Genomic DNA, 14,236 nt, shown 5'->3' with positions numbered 1-14,236 from the left:
GAAATACAACACCCAAACATTATCACTCCTCATGTTCATAGAGATGGTGATACATGTTGATTGTGGGAAAACCTCTTTAAATTTCATCAGTGCCAAAAACGGACTTTGGTAGACCAGGGGTCTAGTAGCTCTAGGTGAGAGACTTTGCTGTGAATTGATATTTGAGCTCTAGTTCCTAGGGCCTTCAGGGTGAGAACAGGCTAATGGGCCATGTCATGTGTGGAGCACCTGAACTGAGTTTCAACCTTTTCCAAGACGATAATGGGTGGCCACTCTTGAAAGTCAATAAATACTGGTCTACTCCAGGATTAAGGAAGGCTTAGTGGTGGTTGAACTCCTCAAGCCTCGAACTGCTCAAATATTTAGTGTAAAATTTTAGATAAGGAATAAAAAAACACCAATTTACTACAGAATATGTTAAAATACAGAAGACATTTATGTTTAGTATAAGCATTGACTATCTCGAGGAATTTGTCTTATAATGTTGTGAAAACAGTGGAGAAAATTGTCAGGCATTTCCTGACATAACAATTCCAACAAATCTAAGTTATCCTTCTAATATCTGTCCTGTTTTTGGCTGATTTTTATTTATTTTTCCAAAAACATGGCCAATGGAAGTCAATGGCTGCATATACAAATCCATCTTTTTTTGACGCACCACGAATACAGTCCTTTAAAAATAGGACGTCCTATTTGTTTACTTTCTAATCTGACGGACCCAATGCAGGCCCATGAATCCATTTTAATGTCTTTTTTTTGGCTAATGTATCTGTTTCATGGGCAAAAACCGACCAGCGGACTGGTCAAAAAAATAACCAAGGAAGTGCTTCTGTTTTTTTAATTGACATTTAAGAATTAGGATTGAGCCGATCTTGAGTTCCGATCATTTTCTTTTCGAACTAATGCAAGTCAATGGGATTTTTTTTTAATAATCAAAGACCAGATTTTAAAAACGATCCTATTCACTATACAGCATGGAGTTCAAAATTTTTTAGAATCCACGCTGTGTAGTGATTAAAAAAAAAAATCCTCTGGCTACTTAGTCCCCCCTGGTGTCCACTTACCTGCACAGATCGCTGCCGCTCCCCGTTCTTCTCACTCCTCTTCTCTCTCATTTACAGGACTTCAGAGCACCGCGCGCACCCCCACCTCCCTAGGCTAGTGTTAGAGATGCTGGGAGTAGGCAGGGATTGTTGTGGCTTAGGAGAGTGTGGGCGGGTACAGGGTGAGGAGACATGAGTGCTTCACAGAAGATAACTATCTACTCTTCTGTTTCCTTCCTGCTATGCCGTAGGAATGAATGGACGCAGCTGGCGCGCAGGGGGTTAAATGGCCGGACACCAGGCACATGCTGTGTGCTGGCTGCATCCATTCATTCCTATAGGAGTGTGCTATTCGAAACAGCAGTTTCAAATAGTACTCGCTCATCTCTTGTAGCTAACATTGATAGCTTTTCCCACAATGCTTGGCCAGTAGCAAAGCATTGTGGGAAATAACCTCCGACCTCGATCCTGCCTAAAAAGATCGGGATGGAAATTCCGATTGTGATCCTGAAATTTACTCGATCGCCTATCGGAATCCGATCTTTTCCAATCCCGATCGCTCAACCCTATTAAGAATGGATGAACAATGGATGACAAACACGTGTTACAAAAGTTACTTTAGAACAAATTGGTAATAAAAAAATTGATGCTGGCTATGATGGAAAGGCGTCTGTGGCCATACAGATAGATCAGAGCTCTGTCCACCAACAAAAGCACCTGCACTGATCATGGGAGCATCAGAACATACATCAATGGAAGAAGATGGACTGATATGATGAATCATGGAAGGCCAGGTGCATATATGGCACTTGGTGGAGGCAGTGTGATGTTCTGGGCAATATTGTGCTGGAGAAACCTTAAGACCCATAGATGCTACTCCTTTCACATACCTAAGCTTTATAGAGGCCAAGAACCCCCTTCATGGCAGCAGTATTCCACAGTGACTTCTTCCAGCTGGATATTACCCCCTTCCACACTACAAAAATAGCTCAAGACTCACTTGAGAAAACATGGTAAGTTCAAGGTATTGACTTGGCCTCCAAATTCTTCAGATCGTAATCCATTCAAGCATCTATGGGATGTGTTGGAAAACCAAGTCCATAGAAGGCGTACCTCACAATTTAGAGGAGTAAAAGGATTTCCATGTTGACATCTTGGTGGTGCCAGTGTCCAGTTAACACAAGGAACCTTCAAAGGTCTTGAGGAGCTCATGCCTTGTTGGAGGAACCAACACAAAACTAGGTAGGTAGTGGTAATATTATGGCTGATGGGTGCAAAAAAAAAAATTATACATATATATGTTTTTGTTCTCGTAAACAGTTAGCTTTGACGTTACCCAGAGCCGACCTGTTATGATGAAAGTCGTTTTAAAGGAAGGAAAAAAAGAAATAATGAAAGAGAAAAAAAAAAAGATTATTTTCCATACATCAGTGAAGGACAAACTAATAAAGCCGGGGGTCTGGAACATTTCTCTCCTTGACGATTGACTTATCAGCAATTGTCATTGTAACAAATCTGGAAATTACATAATTGCCAGAAACTGGAGCTATTTAGCTTGGCCGTCGCGGAGGTAGAGGTGATTTATTTTTTAAAGCTTGAGCTTTCGAGAAGATGAAGGCTTGTTTAATGGTAGACTGGAAATGGAAACAAGAAGGGGTCCACTTTGAAAGGCCTAATGTAACTAAATTGTCATTACGGTGATAGAGCAAATAAACTAGCGGGGCTCATACTGCTTTCATTTACAGGGCTGCCTGTTCTTCAGCTGTCATTTGGGAGCGTTTTTTTTTCTTTTTCTTTTTGTGGATTTTTCCCAAGATTTACTCTACGGGTCTTCGATAACCACCACCGCCCTCCGTATGAGTGTGGCAAATATTCCTAGAATGTCCCAAAATCTCATGTTCTCAAGTTAAATTGTTTAGGGAATAGAGTCGTTAGACTAGAAGTGTATCATTTAGAGTGTAATACCGCCAATTATACAGAGCCAGTTAGGATGATTGGATGAAATTAAGGGGCATTCAGTAGGGTAAAACGTGAGAAGTGAAATCATGTAAAAACTCCCTCGATATCATTTAGGCTATAATCTTTCCTTCTAGAACTGAGGCTCCGTATAGGAAACCTTTATATACTTCTTTAAGAGGTTAGACTTTTTGCAATCCTTTCTCATCTCCCAAAAAATCAGCTGCTGGATTCCCAGTGACCAACTACAGACTGTTAAAGGGGTATTCCTACGTCGCATACTCACCAGTCTTCACTGCTGTAAAATCTTCTTACTTCCTGGTTTCTTGCATCATTTGGTGGGCGGGGTTTCACATGCAACCTGCCGTTTAGCTCTGCCCACTGCATAGCGTGATCCTATGGGGCGGATGAAGGGCCTGTGATGTCATCAAAGGTCCTTAAACACTATATGCACAATATTGGACTATGAAGTACAGGCAGGAGCAACTCCATTCTGTGTTACATACAGAGACTGCCTGTCATAATGAACACAATTGAATTAGCTAACCTGATAACTGGGAGAACAGAAGACGAGTTCAGAAATGAAAGCAGCTCCTCTCCCCTATCTGAGAGCAGGAAGCTAGGTCACGTGGTGTAGACACAGGACTAGCTAGATACACAGGCTCGCTCCCTGCACTTAGCCCCTCCTCCTCCCCCCTGAGAGCAGCAGATACATCACTTGACTTTTGAGCAGATAAGTCAAGGGCTGTGTCAACAATGAATTGAATAAAGTAAGATAGTGGACAAACAAAGCAGTTTTGCTGAAGCAGTGTATTTAGGAAAAGTCTTACATCCACATTAACAAGCAGTATAGATAGGATCCTTGTGATGGGACAACCCCTTTAAATTTCACTACAGCACCACCAGAGGCGAAATTAAGTATTACACAGTGTCCAATGAAACCAAGAAGCTTTCTGTGTAATGTAGGACATGATAGGTCCTCCAGGGAAAGAGACACTCTTTGTAGCTGTTCTCTACTTTGGGTAATAGATGAAGGACTCCCCTTTACTTTACTTAAATTGGCTTTTCTAAATTAGATAATCCAATTAGGAAAATGATGTCTGACTAGCAGATTGTGAATAGAGATAAATGAACCAGCACTTACCAAGCCGAGTTTGACTTAAGTATTTCAAATTGTTGTTTTTTTTCATGATCTAAAATATCCGCCATGTTATACTCTGGAGTCTCTTCAGATCCCATATTATAATAGGTTGGAGGCGGAGGGAGGTGATTAAAAAAAAATTGATACTAATATTCTCTTTACTTCTTTTGGGCCTCCTTGCAATGTCCGCTCTTCTTGTGACATCATGTGCCTGGGATCACCACTAAGACCCATGATTGGACCACCAGCAGTCACATGGGCACATGACGCTCGACATGCCATTGTCACCGCCGAGGCCCAATCACAGGCATCAGATGTGACCTTGAGTACATGTTATCACCGAGGAGGCGGAGAGAGAGCGGAGGACATATGAAGAAAGTCCACAATATAATAATGTCACTTCAAGACATCATTTTGGCTGTGTGTCTTAGAGACCTAGAAATTGGATAGACAAATTTGTAGATGCTTTGAGAGCATTCTATACTATGTTTTAAGCTATTTTAAGGTATGAATTGAATCTTGGACCCAAGCCACCTGAAACTGAATTAATCCTAAGGGGTTTGCCCATCTCTAATTTTGAGTCTCATAGCAGATAAATTTATCTTAAGAATGCAGAGCCATGATGGTGGGAACAGATGATATCATGCTTTAATATAGGTCTCATAGGAATGAGTAGAGAAATTGACTCAGTTAGAGAGTAAGAGTACTGGTCACATGAGACGACTCCCATAATCCGAATTGTAATCCGAAAAACCTCTTTAACCACTTCCGGACCGCCCATAGACTTTATACGTCCGGACAGTGGTTGCCTTGTTCTGACAGGACGTATCGGTACGTCCACTCAGAACACAGCAGCTGCACGAGATCCTGCAGCTGCTTTCACTGGGAGCCAGCTGTAACTTCAGCCGAAACTCCCAGAGAGAAGACAGGGAAGGTTTATTCTCATCCCTGCCTTCTCAATCGCTGTGTATACAGTGCTCAATGAGCTATACATGGCTATGGGCGCCGCCATGATGCGGCTGCCCTCTGACCCGGCGGTCATGTGATCCGCCGGGAGCAGCATCTTGCAATAGCTGCTGGGTCCTACAGGACCCAGATCAGCTCTGTAAACTGTATACAACATGCAGGAGGCTGTATTCCTCCTGCAACTGGGGCTAAATGTACCAGCCCCAGTTATAGGAGAAATCAGCCTCCAGTACAAAAAAAAAAAAAAGCGATCAGATGTCCCCAAGGGTCTATTATGACCTTATGGGGACACCATCTGAAAAAAAATATTTAAAAAATTAATTCAAAAGTTTTTTAAAAAAATGAAATAAAATAATTTTTTTAAAAAAATAAGTAAAATAATAAGTAAAATAATACGCCAATAAAATGACGTTATTAAAGATTATAGCCCCACCCCCGATGACACCATACAAAATAAAAATTACCGTAACCGAGAGGAAAAACTATTTTATAAAGTTTTTCAGTGACACTTTGTATTATTAAATAAAAAATAAATAATAAATTGAAAACCAGACACAATTTCCCTCCTATTTTGTTTATATTTTCCCAGATATAAAAAAAATTAAAACACATTCGAAAATAAAAAAAAAAACCATAAAAATAAAGCCCTATGTGTCCCTGAAAAAAGACGCAAAAATTAGTTGAATGAGACGTATGAGAAAAATGTTACAGCCCTCAAAACCACACATACAAAAAAAACCCCGAAAATTTATCTGGTCCTGGACCACAAATTGGCCCGATACTGAAGTGGTTAACTTCCTTTTCTATCTAATCTGCCAAGAAAACATCAGGTAAACACCAAGATTTTTCATTACTTATCTTTTCGAGCGTCATCATTTCCTGACCATTCTCCACACCCGGATCTTCACAACACTCTATTCCCCAGATTCACTTAATTTTGGCCAGAGCAGACACGATCCCTTTTATGATATACAAGATGTACACATTTATAAAACAGACTTTACAACTAGGCAAAAAATATCACAAGAGACAATATGGATTACGTTGATGAAACACCCCTTTCACTTGGTAGGTCGGGTATTGTACACGGCCATCCGAAAGTCACAAAAGTTTGTACCGTGATAATATTTAACTATACAAAAAGACAAAATAATAATAAAGGTTGGACGGAGCTATTACCTCCCATCACAACATCAGAACCACCGTCACAAGATTTGGCTCTTTAAAATAAAAATAAAACAATTGAGAATGAAAAGAAAGTCAAATAGACTCCAAGGGATACAATGAATCATGAAGTCAGATTTCTTATCTGTAAGCTGGAAACGCGTATTCCATATTGACTATAATGTGTATAATGCTCCAACAACATCATGTTACAAGTCAAACATATTAAGCATGGTCGGCACGGCAAGGTCAGTCCACCAGACTAATGACACAACTCACAGCTGGAGCCCAAGTTTATAGAACAATTGTACGGAGGTGTACAAGGGCATTGTAGAACGGAAACAGTAGTCAGCCATGGTTGAGTTCATGGTGGCTGTATGATTTACCAGGACCTCTGGCCAGTGACGTAACTAGGAATGGCGGGGCCCCGTGGCTAACTTTTGACATGCCCCCCCCCCCCCCGACCGACACCGAAGACCTCGACTGACCCCTCCTATGCATTCCTGTGCACTCTATTATGCCCCATAGCGGCCCCTGCACACAGTATTATCCCCCATAGTGGCCCCTGCACACAGTATTATCCCCCATAGTGGCCCCTGCACACAGTATTATCCCCCATAGTGGCCCCTGCACACAGTATTATGTCCCTTAGCGGCCCCTGAACACGGTATTATCCCCCATAGTGGCCCCTGCACACAGTATTATCCCCCATAGTGGCCCCTGCACACAGTATTATCCCCCATAGTGGCCCTTGCACACAGTATTATCCCCCATAGTGACCCCTGCACACAGTATTATCCCCCATAGTGGCCCATGCACACAGTATTATGTCCCTTAGTCGCCCCTGCACACAGTATTATGTCCCTTAGTGGCCCCTGCACACAGTATTATCCCCCTTAGTGTCCCCAGAGTATAATAATCGGAGACCCAGGGGAATAAAAACATAAAAAACTACTGTTTATTACCTGTGCCCCAGCTCCTATGCTGTCAGCCTCCGCTGCCATCCTTCCTCAATGACGTCAGACATCACATGACCCGGGACGCAGGCCGGGTTCATGTGACGTCAGACAACTAGGAAGAAGGCCTGGCAGGATCGTGGAGAGGTAAGCAACAGTGTTTTTTATGTTTCTTACCTCTCCCGGTCCACCAATCATTATACTTGGGTGTCCGAAAAGACCCCCGAGTATAATGATAGCAGTGGTAGCGGCTGTCACCGGGCCCCTAATGTCCCAGGCCCTGTGGCAGCTGCCTCTGCTGCTATGGCGGTAGTTACGGCACTGCCTCTGGCACTCTCCTTAGGTGATGTAATGCTGAGGAGTCTGTATATTGGATGTTGGTGGCAGCTGTGTCCTGTAGCACATTGTGTGGTATAGTCCCTGTTCTTCCTGATGGGGGTTGGGATGCCCTCGATTGTATAAAGTACAGGTTTACTGACTGAGGATACAATTGGTAATGGTGGTAATTTTACAAATTTTCAAAACAATCTTCCACAAGATGGAGGTACAACTTTAGGACTCCACTGGGCTGGAGCAGAACCCGGAGCAGCTTTAGGACTCAAGTGGACTGGGAAACATGGGGTCAACAAGTGTTTCCCTAGTTCTGGCAGTCTCTCTCTCGAAGTGTGCTTTTTTATCTCTTTTTCTTCTGTTTCACAATCCTACCTGTATTTGGCAAATTGCAGAGTACAGATTCCAAAAAAGTTTGCTAGGTCTGGCATGAAGCATGTTGGTTCTCGTTGAAGGGATATTCCATCTAGCCTGCTCCAGTCTCATTGGTATAGTCCATCGTAAAGTTACAATGGGTAACTATTATAAAATAAGCAATAAAGTGATAATTCACAGTATAAACCAGTTTTCACCTTTATAGCAGTGTTCCCCTGGAGCTCTGCACATGCACACTGAGTTTGGCTGAGCGTTCAGGTGTTTTTAATAGAGAAGGGGAAGCAGTGGCGTAACTAGGAATGGCGGGGCCCCGTGGCGAACTTTTGACATGGGCCCCCCCCCCGACCGACGCTGAAGACCTCAACCAACTGACCCCTACCACCGCCGCCACCCCCCCCCCCCCCCCGCACATTTCTGCACACACTATATTGGCCCCCATAGTGGCACCTGCACACAGTATTATGTTCCCATAGTGGCCCCTGCACACAGTATTATGTCCCCATAGTGGCCCCTACACACAGTATTATGTCCCCATAGTGGCCCCTGCACACAGTATTATGTCCCATAGTGGCCCCTGCACACAGTATTATGTCCCATAGTGGCCCCTGCACACAGTATTATGTCCCATAGTGGCCTCAGTACACAGTATTATGTCCCTATAGTGGCCCCTGCACACAGCATTATGTCCCTATAGTGGCCCCTGCACACAGTATTATGTCCCTATAGTGGACACCCATGAACAATTATTATACTCTGGGGTCTTTTCAGACCCCAGAGTATAATAATCGGAGACCCAAGGGGGGGATACAAACATAAAAAACTCTCTTACTTACCTTTCTCCTGACTCCCCTCCTCTCCGTCGGCCATTTTCCGGGACGTCATGTGACAGGGTCCTGCGTCGCGGGTCATATGACGTCACGCAAGTAGGCCGAAGCCTGCGCGGAGCCTGGAGAGGTAAGTAACAGTGTTTTTTATGTTTCTTACCTCTCCGGGCCTCCGATCGTTATAATCGGGGGTCCGAAAAGACCCCCGAGTATAACAGTGCTTGTGGGGCCCGCGGTGTCACTTACCGATCCCGGTCCCTGCCAGGATCGGTAAGTATATGGGGCCCGTTACCGGCTGGAGTAATTCCAGCCGGTAACGGCCTATTAAAAAAAACAAAAAACGCAGCGGTAGCGGCTGTCACCGGGCCCCCTAATGTCCCGGGCCCTGTGGCAGCTGCTACTGCTGCTACCACGGTAGTTACGCCACTGAGGGGAAGTGATCTGCTGACATAAACCTCTGGCAGTGACTTATCTTCCAGGGGGAACTGAGCAATATGTTCATCTTTTCTCCCTGTAGTGTTGTAGTGAGGATGCAGGTCTTCTGGACTAAGTCCACCATGCCATAGTTACTGTTTTAGATCAGAACACTTTATTCCACGCTTCCATCATGGCTCCCTATCTCTAGCAACTCCTAGGCTAGGCAGACAAAGCAAAATAAGTAAGCAGAGCAGAACATACTTATAATAACATCACACTCCCCTGATATCATCTGCTATGGAGTAAACAGACCCCATACAGAGATAAGATTGAGGGGAGTTTCCATAGCATATGTCCCATTGGCTGGTGTCGGACATCGTCTAGTTCAGGGGTAGGGAACCTTGGCTCTCCAGCTTTTGCAAAACTACAACTCCCAGCATGCATACTTGCTCTGCTGTTCTTGGAACTCCCATGGAAGTGAATGGAGCATGCTGGGAGTTGTAATTTCACAGCAGCTGGATAGCCAAGGTTCCCTACCCCTGATCTAGCTGATCCATGGGATCTATGGAATGACTTTGATGTCTAAATATAATCCACTAGCATATTAGGGTCTCCCACAGATTTCAAGGATGTCGATATTGTTATATTAGGTCATATGAATCTATGCAAGGTATCCATATGTATTTCCTGTACTTGAAATAAATCAAAAATGACCTTGTAGTCTTTAGATTCTGTCTTTAGGCTTTGGACCTGTGACTTAAAAAAATCTTATCTCAGTATAAAAGTGAAATATCAGAATATTTTTACTGTACATCAACTTTTAGCTCAGTTAATTCCATTTTTGTGCAGTGGCATAGCAATAGGGGTTTCAACAATCATAGCTGCAACCAGGCCCATAAGCCAGGGAGGTGTTTTGAACCTGATGTGACAGTACAGTTAGTCCTGGGTAACCAGAATCCCCTACACTGAGGCCAAAACAGTCCTGAGTGTAAAACGCTCTCCTAACCAGAACAGAACCAGGCCCAAGAGTTCTTCACCAGTGCTCCTGATGGTGGAGTTGGACTTGGTAAATTCTGGGATCCAGAACCGCAACTGTCCAGAGAGCGCCGCACGCTCAGTGCACCCCAAGTAGCAGAGGATCTAGAAAACCCAGAAACACTAACCTCATTGCATGAGAAGCAGTAGAGTTGGTCAACAAGGAGAGTGATGATCTGAGGTATGCCATGAGATAGCGGACGCACCACAGGAAGGTCCTACAAGCCAAGTCGGTACACAGGAGGTCTCCCAGGTTCCAGGGATAGCCAAAAACAAAGTCAATCAAGCTGCATTGGTACACAGGAGGTCATGAGGCAGTAGGAGGGAGAAGCAAATGCGTAATCAGGAAAGCCGGGTCATACACAAGTGGTCACGGAGTAGCCAAGCAGAGGTCAAGCAGGAGTAGTCAGGAAACAAGCCAAGGGCATCCAAGGAAGGTCAGAAGGTAGCTAAATCAGGCGGTCAAGGAGAGGTAGTCTGGAAGGCAAGCTAAGGTCATACACAGGAACACAGAAGGAAAAACAGGACGTTTAGGGTCAGGATCAGAATAGAAGCGCAGGAGGTAGCTGTCACCAGGTATACTGAATAACCAGTGACCAAAATGAGGCCTAAATAGCCTATGGCCCACTGCTGACCCATTGACTTTGGAAGTAAGAGTTCAGGTCCCAGAAGGGGACCGGAATCCCCCGCAGACTATTGCAGAGGTTCTGTCCTACCTCTACTTGGGACCGGAAGCACCGAATCGGTGAAGAAGACAGAGTGGGCTGGCAGCCTCCGTACAGCGCAGTGGAGGCTCCGGCCCAGAGCTCTGACAGGAGGTATACTAGCATACATAGAACTGAGCCACTAAGAACTTCCATTATATTGGTGTATTACCATACATAGAGAAGAGCCAATATCTCTATAAAGGTTGAGGTCCCCAAAACAGTCAGGAATTAGCAGCAATGGCACCAATACTGTGGTAATACAAGATTGTAGCCAAGGATTGTCACTAGAAGAATTATCAGAAAGCTTGAGGCAGGAGAAAAGGATGGTAATGTGGACAAGGATCAGATGAAAGGACAAAAGTCCAATTACCAGGCAAACCATCCAAAAGTCACATGGTAAGGAACTAGGCTGAGGTCAGGATCAGGATCTAGGTCAAAACATGAAAGCTTAAAGGAATACCATGGAAAAGAAATAGGGAAGGTTAAGCCTATTTACCAAGAAAAGCAGGTAGGACAATTTCCCTTGAACAGGGCACCAGGCCTGATGTCATCTTCAGGCACATCTTGCCTTGGTAATCCACTACTCCTATAGAGCTAGAGGAAACCATCACAGGCCACAGCAGAAGACAGGGCCTGGAATAACAGGAGAAGAAATATCTGATTGCCTATCAACAAGTCATGGCCATTTATAGAAGATGCAACTGCTCACAAGGGTGTTGTGCTGGAACTAGGTGAGGTAAGTAAGTCCTTGCGGTGCTTGGTATTGTGAAAGGGTATTTCTCTACTCATTTTTGTATTTCCTTGTCCAGTGTTTGCTCTTGATACTGTGCTACAAATCTACATCCTGACGTTTGATGACTAATTCGGGATTGGACCCGGAGATTACTTATGGAAGAAGCCATGCATTCATAAATGGAGCAAGGGTCTTTGTATTCCTCTTCTTCGTATCGCATATCTCCAACCTAGAAGGTCCATTTCCTGTCCATTAGCCACCATGACACTATAAACTATCCATATCCAGATAAAATATATATATATATATATATATATATATATATATATATATATATATATATTTCAGCTCATCTCTACGGTTTCATGTTTAAATCAAAAAATTGTGAAACAAATTTTTGTGTTACAATGAAGAAATTCCTAAACGGTGGTAGACTTCTTAATGAATGTCGTACGATACTTCTTATTGATTTGTCTTTAGCAATGTTTTTATGTCTTGTAAAAACCAGTAAAATAATCTAAATTAAAAAACGATTCGATGCAAAATGATATGAAAATATTCTTGCCAAAGAGTGAAGAGGTGGGGAGGATCATATTAATCTAAAAGCTTTTGTGGCAATTATGATAGTATGACTTGTCCTCCTTAAAGAGAGGCCCTCCAGATCCAGGTAGAGACTTTTTCGAGGCAACCCATGAGCCAAAAAGCATATTAAATCACTTACAAAAACAAATGATATTGTTGAGTTGGAATGATAAAAGACCCAACATAAACCATGAATTATGATATCTTAGAAGGTATGCAAGAACTTGTGTATACCAAACTGTTAGCATGAAGGCTGAAGTTCATGGGCCACTATGGGACTCTATCGAGATAAAGTTAAGTGGCTTCCATTTGTCAAGCCCTCTTAGGAGCTATGAGGCAAGGTCCTTGGCATGTTTTCCTCACCCTGTGCTAAAATAAATCTTCTGATTTGGGAATGGGAGAAGCAAGTGATAAACTTCTTTAAGCCAACATTAGGTCATCCTATCAAGACCAAAGCCAATGTAAAAACGACAGATGAACTCCATTGGGAAGGTACGGGTGTCTTAAACTTTTGACTTGTTGAGAACTTGGTGGAAAATTAAAAGTTGATTTCATCTGGGCTCCAAATATATGAATGTGTTTTTAATATGAACATCTAATGGCAACAGATCAATGTTCTGCTTTCTCGGGGCTTCATCTATGGATGCTATCACTGGCATTGTAGGAATTGTTGTTCTGGGTACTACATTTTTGTGCACTATGATGCTCATTTGCCAGGTGATACCATCTTTAATGTAACAATTTAGCTGGTAGTTTGGCTGGAAGTTTCAACTGGTTTAGCGTTGAGTTAAAACAACAAGAAAAAATAACTTCAATGTCTACCACTTGTGGCCTTCAATTGTCTAGCCTGTGCAAGGGGAGCCTTCTTCTCTGTCACGCGGAGCTCACCATACTGCAGATGAGTCTACCTCCTCTTCATGGATGCTGTTATTCACCTGCTGAGTACCTAGCTGCCAATGATTGCTGGACCGTCTGTCAATTTCCAACTGCGTGCCACAATTTACGTGAGCTGCGTCCACCCCTCCTGGACTCCTGCATTTACTAGGTCATCTGTGAAACCATCAACACCTAGCACTCCATGCTACATGTCAACAAATGCAAATTGCAACAGTAAGCAAATAACAAGCTGATCCAGCAGTTATGGCCAACAAAAAAGAAGAAAAAGTCACATAAGTAACAAGAGGGGGAAAGGTGTGAAAAGGCTCAAGAGCTGAAGATGGGGGGAGTCTGAGCACAGTGTTGGACTGAAGCTTCTTGGGCCCACCAGATAAAAATGATTGTGGAGATCCACCTTACAACATCCCCTAGAAAATAGATCATAGTAACCTTCAAATTTGTGTTTCTAAAAGAATCCCCTTCTATGTTTCTGGTGAAACCTTCTCTCCTCCAGACGTAGAGGATGTCCTCTTGTCACTGTCACTGGCCTAGGAGTAAAGAGATCCTCAGAAAGTTCTTTGTATTGTCCCTTCATGTATTTGTACATTGTTATTAGATCTCCCCGTAGACGTCTTTTCTCTAAGCTGAATAACCCCAAATTTGTTAATCTATCGTTGTCCTCCAGTCCACCCATTCCCCTAATCATTTTGGTTGCCCGTCTTTGCACTTTTTCAAGTTCACTTATGTCTTTCTTGTATATCGGGGCCCAAAATTGCGCACAATATTCTAAGTGTGGCCGTACCAGTGATTTGTATAGAGGCATAACTATGTCCTTGTCATGAGAATCTAGACCTCTTTTGAAAGGTTGGACTTGATGGACTGATGTCTTTATCCAACCTCATCTACTATGTAACTATGTAACTGTACTCCTCGATGGTGTCGGCCATCTTCAATGACGTCCGGGATGTCACATGACTCGGGACATCAGGGACGTCACAGAAGTAGGCCCAAAGCCTGCCTGAATGCTGGAGAGGTAAGTAACATTGTTTTTAATCTTCCCTTACCTCTCCTGGGCCTCTGATCATTATACTTGGGGGTCTTTTCAGACCCCCGACTATAATAGTATTTGTC

Source organism: Leptodactylus fuscus, chromosome 3 (genome assembly GCF_031893055.1).
Source record: "Leptodactylus fuscus isolate aLepFus1 chromosome 3, aLepFus1.hap2, whole genome shotgun sequence".
NCBI classification, from domain to species: domain Eukaryota; kingdom Metazoa; phylum Chordata; class Amphibia; order Anura; family Leptodactylidae; genus Leptodactylus; species Leptodactylus fuscus.
The sequence above is the reverse complement of the archived record's forward strand: the minus strand, read 5'-3'. Positions refer to the sequence as shown.